The sequence below is a fragment of the Rutilus rutilus genome, assembly GCF_951802725.1.
Source record: "Rutilus rutilus genome assembly, chromosome: 14".
Taxonomy (NCBI): domain Eukaryota; kingdom Metazoa; phylum Chordata; class Actinopteri; order Cypriniformes; family Leuciscidae; genus Rutilus; species Rutilus rutilus.
Window position 1 is genome coordinate 3,970,951 of NC_140219.1, and position 7,035 is coordinate 3,977,985.

The 7,035-nt window shown below is 37.7% G+C and overlaps 1 long non-coding RNA gene across 1 annotated transcript; it reads left to right on the forward strand.

Moving 5' to 3' along the window:
* The first annotated feature begins 5,670 nt into the window (after positions 1 to 5,670).
* LOC311304276 lies at positions 5,671 to 6,468 on the forward strand. The gene is made up of 3 exons (XR_014629903.1): positions 5,671 to 6,062; positions 6,254 to 6,318; positions 6,419 to 6,468. It is a non-coding gene; the product is annotated as an uncharacterized lncRNA (long non-coding RNA).
* The last annotated feature ends 567 nt before the right edge of the window (positions 6,469 to 7,035 follow it).

Genomic DNA, 7,035 nt, shown 5'->3' on the forward strand with positions numbered 1-7,035 from the left:
GTGACCAAATTTTGTGTTGTAAAGTCTCCTATACTCACCAAGGCTTCATTTACTTCATCCAAAACACAGTAAAAACAGCAATATTGTGAAATATTATTACAATTTAAAATATCTGTTCTCTATCTGAATATATTTTAAAATGTAATTTATACCTGTGATCAAAGCTGAATTTTCAGCATCATTATCTTTAGTGTCACATGATCCTTCAGAAATCATTCTAATATGATGATTTGATACTCAAGAAACATTTATGATTATTATCAATGTTGAAAATATTTTTTACTGCTTAATATTTTTTATTTTTTTTGTGGAAACTGTTAAATTCAATTAATTCATTTAATTGAAATTATAAATGTCAAGACATTATAAATGTCTTTAGTGTCACTTTTGATCAATTTAATGCATCCTTATTGAATAAAACTAGTTTTTATTTTATTTAAATCATACATACCCCAAACTATTGAATGATAGTGTATTATGGTTTTCACTAAAATATGAAGCAGCACAACTCTTTTTAACATATAATAAAAAAAATAAAAAATAAAACACTGAAGTATTCCAAACTTTTGACTGGTAGTGTATATACAGTACATATTTATATATTATGTGCATATGATTAATGATTTAAATAAAACCCTAACCCTAGGTATTAAATGTAACTCATTCTGCTCTGTTTGTGTTACAGACACAAATAATGCGGCTTGTTGAGGAGAGGAGAACACTTTGTCAACCATAGCAACGCCCTGGCAACCACCCATAGTGAGTTTTGTAGACACAAGAACCACTAATGTTTTCACACATATAATCAGACACAAATTCTGACTGCACAGATGCAAATTCAGACAGACAGACACTCATGAGGAGAGCGGAAGCTGGCACAGACAGGCTCTGGCAGCAGATTGTTCCTCTCGGAGGGTGAAGGGCGAACCGCACGGCTCTTGATCGGTTTGTGTTGTGTTGTAGGAGGATATTCACTGGACAGATCCCATGAGTTCTGTTTGAATGTTCACTGGATTAAAGTCCCAGAGTCCCAGGAAACAAGTTTTGAATGGAAGCAGAATGTTGTTCAAAGGTTAGCATTACAATGTTCTCACAAATTAATTTGTATTAATCAAAAAAAAAAATATATATATATATTTATATGAAAAATTTAAAAACACAATAAAAAATACTATTGACAATTATTAGCATAAAATAGTAATTGATATTTGTTTTCATTGATATAAAAAATATTATGAGAGGGAATATCTGACATAATGGATGGATGGATGGATGGATAGACAGACAGAGAGAGAGAGAGAGAGAGAGAGAGAGAGAGAGAGAGAGAGAGAGAGAGAGATAGATAGATACTGTAGACAGATAGATGATAGATAGATGACAGACAGACAGACAGACTGATAGATAAATAGATAGATATACACTCACCTAAAGGATTATTAGGAACACCTGTTCAATTTCTCATTAATGCAATTATCTAATCAACCAATCACATGGCAGTTGCTTCAATGCATTTAGGGGTGTGGTCCTGGTCAAGACAATCTCCTGAACTCCAAACTGAATGTCAGAATGTGAAAGAAAGGTGATTTAAGCAATTTTGAGCGTGGCATGGTTGTTGGTGCCAGACGGGCCGGTCTGAGTATTTCACAATCTGCTCAGTTACTGGGATTTTCACGCACAACCATTTCTAGGGTTTAGAAAGAATGGTGTGAAAAGGGAAAAACATCCAGTATGCGGCAGTCCTGTGGGAGAAAATGCCTTGTTGATGCTAGAGGTCAGAGGAGAATGGGCCGACTGATTCAAGCTGATAGAAGAGCAACTTTGACTGAAATAACCACTCGTTACAACCGAGGTATGCAGCAAAGCATTTGTGAAGCCACAACACGCACAACCTTGAGGCGGATGGGCTACAACAGCAGAAGACCCCACCGGGTACCACTCATCTCCACTACAAATAGGAAAAAGAGGCTACAATTTGCACAAGCTCACCAAAATTGGACAGTTGAAGACTGGAAAAATGTTGCCTGGTCTGATGAGTCTCGATTTCTGTTGAAACATTCAGATGGTAGAGTCAGAATTTGGCGTAAACAGAATGAGAACATGGATCCATCATGCCTTGTTACCACTGTGCAGGCTGGTGGTGGTGGTGTAATGGTGTGGGGGATGTTTTCTTGGCACACTTTAGGCCCCTTAGTGCCAAATGGGCATCGTTTAAATGCCACGGCCTACCTGAGCATTGTTTCTGACCATCCCTTTATGACCACCATGTACCCATCCTCTGATGGCTACTTCCAGCAGGATAATGCACCATGTCACAAAGCTCCAATCATTTCAAATTGGTTTCTTGAACATGACAATGAGTTCACTGTACTAAAATGGCCCCCACAGTCACCAGATCTCAACCCAATAGAGCACCTTTGGGATGTGGTGGAACGGGAGCTTCGTGCCCTGGATGTGCATCCCACAAATCTCCATCAACTGCAAGATACTATCCTATCAATATGGGCCAACATTTCTAAAGAATGCTTTCAGCACCTTGTTGAATCAATGCCACGTAGAATTAAGGCAGTTCTGAAGGCGAAAGGGGGTCAAACACAGTATTAGTATGGTGTTCCTAATAATCCTTTAGGTGAGTGTATACTGTAGATAGATAGATAGATAGATAGATAGATAGATATAAACTGTAGATAGATAGATAGATAGATAGATAGATACTGTAGATAGATAGATAGATAGATAGATAGATAGATGACAGACAGACAGACAGACAGGATACGTACCAAAAAACTTTAAGCTGGCTTTGATTAAACCGCTTGTTAAAAAAACGCAACTTGATCCTTCAGAATTAGTCAATTACAGGCCGATCTCGAATCTACCTTTTCTGTCAAAGATATTAGAAAAGGCAGTATCCTCACAACTGTGTTCCTTTCTTGAAAGAAATGATATCTGCGAGGATTTCCAGTCCGGATTTAGACCGTACCATAGTACCGAAACAGCTCTCGTTAGAGTCACAAATGATTTGCTCTTATCATCCGATCGTGGTTGTATCTCTCTATTAGTGTTACTCGATCTTAGTGCTGCATTTGACACCATCGACCACAACGTTCTTTTAAATAGATTAGAACATTATGTTGGCATTACGGGAAATGCACTAGCATGGTTTAAATCATACTTATCTGACCGTTATCAGTTTGTAGCAGTAAATGATGAGATGTCTCATCGATCACAAGTTCAGTATGGCGTACCACAAGGCTCAGTACTAGGACCGCTGCTGTTCACTCTGTACATGCTACCCTTAGGAGATATCATTAGGAAACATGGCATTAGCTTTCACTGTTATGCCGATGATACTCAGCTCTATATTTCTTCAAAACCTAACGAAACTTACCAATTCACTAAATTAACGGAATGCATAGCGGATATAAAAAATTGGATGACTTGTAATTTCCTACTTCTAAATTCTGAAAAAACAGAGTTTCTAATTATTGGACAAAAAACTTCCTCACGTAATAACCTAGAATACTGTCTAACACTTGATGGCTGCTCTGTTAAGTCTTCGTCGTCGGTTAGGAACCTGGGTGTGCTCTTTGATACCAATCTTTCATTTGAAAGTCACGTGTCTAGTATCTGTAAAACTGCATTTTTCCATCTTAAAAATATATCTAAATTACGTCATATGCTCTCATTGACAAATGCGGAACAATTAGTCCATGCGTTCATGACCTCAAGGCTAGATTATTGTAATGCTCTACTGGGTGGTTGCCCTGCACGCTTAATAAACAAACTACAGCTGGTTCAAAACGCAGCAGCTCGAGTTCTTACCAGAACCAGGAAGTATGACCATATTAGCCCAGTTCTGTCAAAACTGCATTGGCTCCCTATTAAACATCGCATAAATTTTAAAATATTGCTGATTACTTACAAAGCACTGAATGGTTTAGCTCCGCAGTACTTGAGCGAGCTCTTAACGCATTATAGTCCGTCACGTCTATTACGATCTCAAAATTCCGGCCAGTTGATTATACCTAGAATATCAAAATCCACTGCTGGCGGTAGATCCTTTTCCTATTTAGCACCAAAACTCTGGAACAGTCTTCCTACCATTGTCCGGGAAGCAGACACACTCTGTCAGTTCAAAGCCAGATTAAAGACACATCTCTTTGACCTAGCTTTCACATAATACATTATAGACTTCTATAATTTAATGTTATGCTGCATAGATTAGGTCAGCCGGAACCGGGAACACTTCCCAAAAATCCTGATGTACTCGTTACATCATGAGAAGAATGGCATCTACGCTAATTTTAGTGTCTGTGTTTATCCCAAGGTTTTTCCTGCAGCCTGCCGGATCCGGGCCGTATCCAGATCTGACGAAGGACCTTCACCTGGACCGATGACAACGCAGTGCTGAAGTGCCAACTAGTCTCTCCCTATGGAGGATCCCACTACCACTCTACAGATAAGGCGTTGTCGGGAAAATTCGTCTCGCGGTCCTACCCCAAAGCAACAAATAAAATAAAATTCCTTATCAAAATTTATAAGGAAAGACAAGTATTTTGTTTAGGCTTGGCTTGTAGGGAATTCCAAACCTGCGTATATTCTAACGCACATAACTATAGAACCCATTCTAAATGCGCATGTGAACGCCATCAGCGTTTCTCACAGGTTCGCGTTTAAAGTCTGTGTAGAGAGAATGGTGTCGTCTTAGCGGCCCCTAATTTAATAACAAATGATCATTGCGACGGAACCAAATCAATTAAAACTAACTTTAGATGGAAATAACTTAACTCTGCTGTAAAGCCGAAACAATCTCTGTTACCTTAAATTATACGCTTATCTCTGTGAAGCTGCTTTGAGACAATCTACATTGTTAAAAGCGCTATATAAATGAAGATGACTTGACTTGACTTGACAGACAGATAGATAGATAGATAGATAGATAGATAGATAGATAGATAGATAGATAGATGATAGACAGACAGACAGATAGATAGATAGATAGATAGATAGACAGACAGACAGACAGACAGACAGATAGATAGATACACTGTTAGACTTTTCTGTAATTTCTACAGTTATTTACTTTAAATCCCCCAGTATTATACTGCTATTTCTCTTTACAGTAAATAACTGTGATTCCAATTGCATCATGGGAATTTTCTGTGACGTCTAACACCACATACAGAGACTTACTGTATTTTTTAAATTTGCTGTATACTACTGTATTTGACGTAACTGCCTCTCTGGCTGGCACCATTCCACCGTGCTTTTTATTTCCTAATTTTTGCCTTACACTGCGTGTCTACAACGCTATAATAGCCAGAGGCTGTCTATATTGGACACATTGAAGCGACCGGACCTTTAAATGCAAACCTGTTTATCCCTTGTAAGAACTAGCGCGAGCGCTTGGACTCGTATCGGACTACGTCTGAAATATAACGGCCGCGGCGCATCACTACACTGTCTGGGATTTGTCGTGTCGCGTCAGACAGACATCCAGTGTAAGTAATGGGGTCTGTCTTTTGTTGGATCGCGACGTTCGTGTCTGGCCCAGGGAAGAGACGGAATTCACTTCACCGCGAGAGAGATCAGCAAGCAAGGTAAAAAAAAAAAAAAAAAAAAAAAAAAAAAAAAAAAAAAAACCTTCTGTGTATGTTGACCATAGACTGGCTGTTGACAGGATTGTGCCCAGTTTAACGTATGTTAACGTTAACGTTAGCTACTCGTCGTCAACATGGCGGTAACGAACTTTACCATGGTAAACTGAGCTAACGTTTCATTTTACACACTTTGTTAGATTATTGAATTGTCGAGTTAAAATATGCCAACGAGCAACGCGTTTACATTAACAATAAATGTGAATAAACTAATGTGAAATTCTGTTTATAGCCTAATGTTGGCCTACTGATGAGAACCTTTATAGTTTTAGCATTAGTTTGCAAACTATACCATATTATAGTTTTTTTTTATTTTTTATGGAATTTAATATTTACTTCCATTTTTGTGTTTAAAGGCAACTGCAACAAAGCGCCAATTCGCGCCAGTGACTTAGCAAGATTCCAGAGGTAGGCCAGCCCATTTGTGATATATTTTGATATAAGTTTGCTGAAATGATTAGCAATACGCTATGTGAAAATTGCTTTTGAGCCACTGGTGCAGACTAGGTAGCTTACAATATCTTATAAAATCTCTATAAAATTGGCTAACTTTATATCAAATAAGTGACCTTTGCATTATGTCTAACTTTATTACACAGCAAATGAACCAATCAGAAGATGGACCATTGTCTTTGTTCAGTCTCACCAGATTAAATGTATCCAGGTAAGCACTGCAGTAAAACTCTCACTAATTCATTCAGACCAAATCTAGCATTCTAAACAACTTAAGTTTATATTTTTGCATTATTTTTATATTTTAATAGCCAGAAGACTCTACCATTGCAGTTCCACCTGACTAGGAAGGTCCTAATATCAGTGCACAGGTGGGTTAACTACTTTAGGAAGGAGAACGATCATCACACAGTGATTTCTTGCATGTATCTTACTGTGTATTTTTCTCAAACAGCTACTCCTTCACTGCAGACAAGCTGAAATGGGCTAAAATCATCTATTTCAGTCGTTCTTTCTATGGATCTCAGCATTTTTGGACAGAATTTAGGATTTGTAAGTATTAAAATTTAATCTGGCATAATTTAATTTAGTTCTTTTGTATGCTATTTATTGACAAAAGCTGTTTACAAATATATATTCTTAAGTTTTTGTGAAAATAATAATAAAAATTAACAAAAAATGAGGTTAAAAATAATGTGACACTAATATTCTCTCTCTCTCTCTCTCTCTCTCTCTCTCTCTCTCTCTCTCTCTCTCTCATATAGTTTTGGAACCGGGATCTCCTCTGAAGGACTGAGTACATTTGTGTTTGTGGGCATGCATGCAGACCAGGGAACACTCTGATGTTGTCAATCAAGTTCTGAACAGGAACCAATCTTTGGAGAAGTTCATTTATTCACAAAGGTGGACAAAAACATTGTGTTGGCTT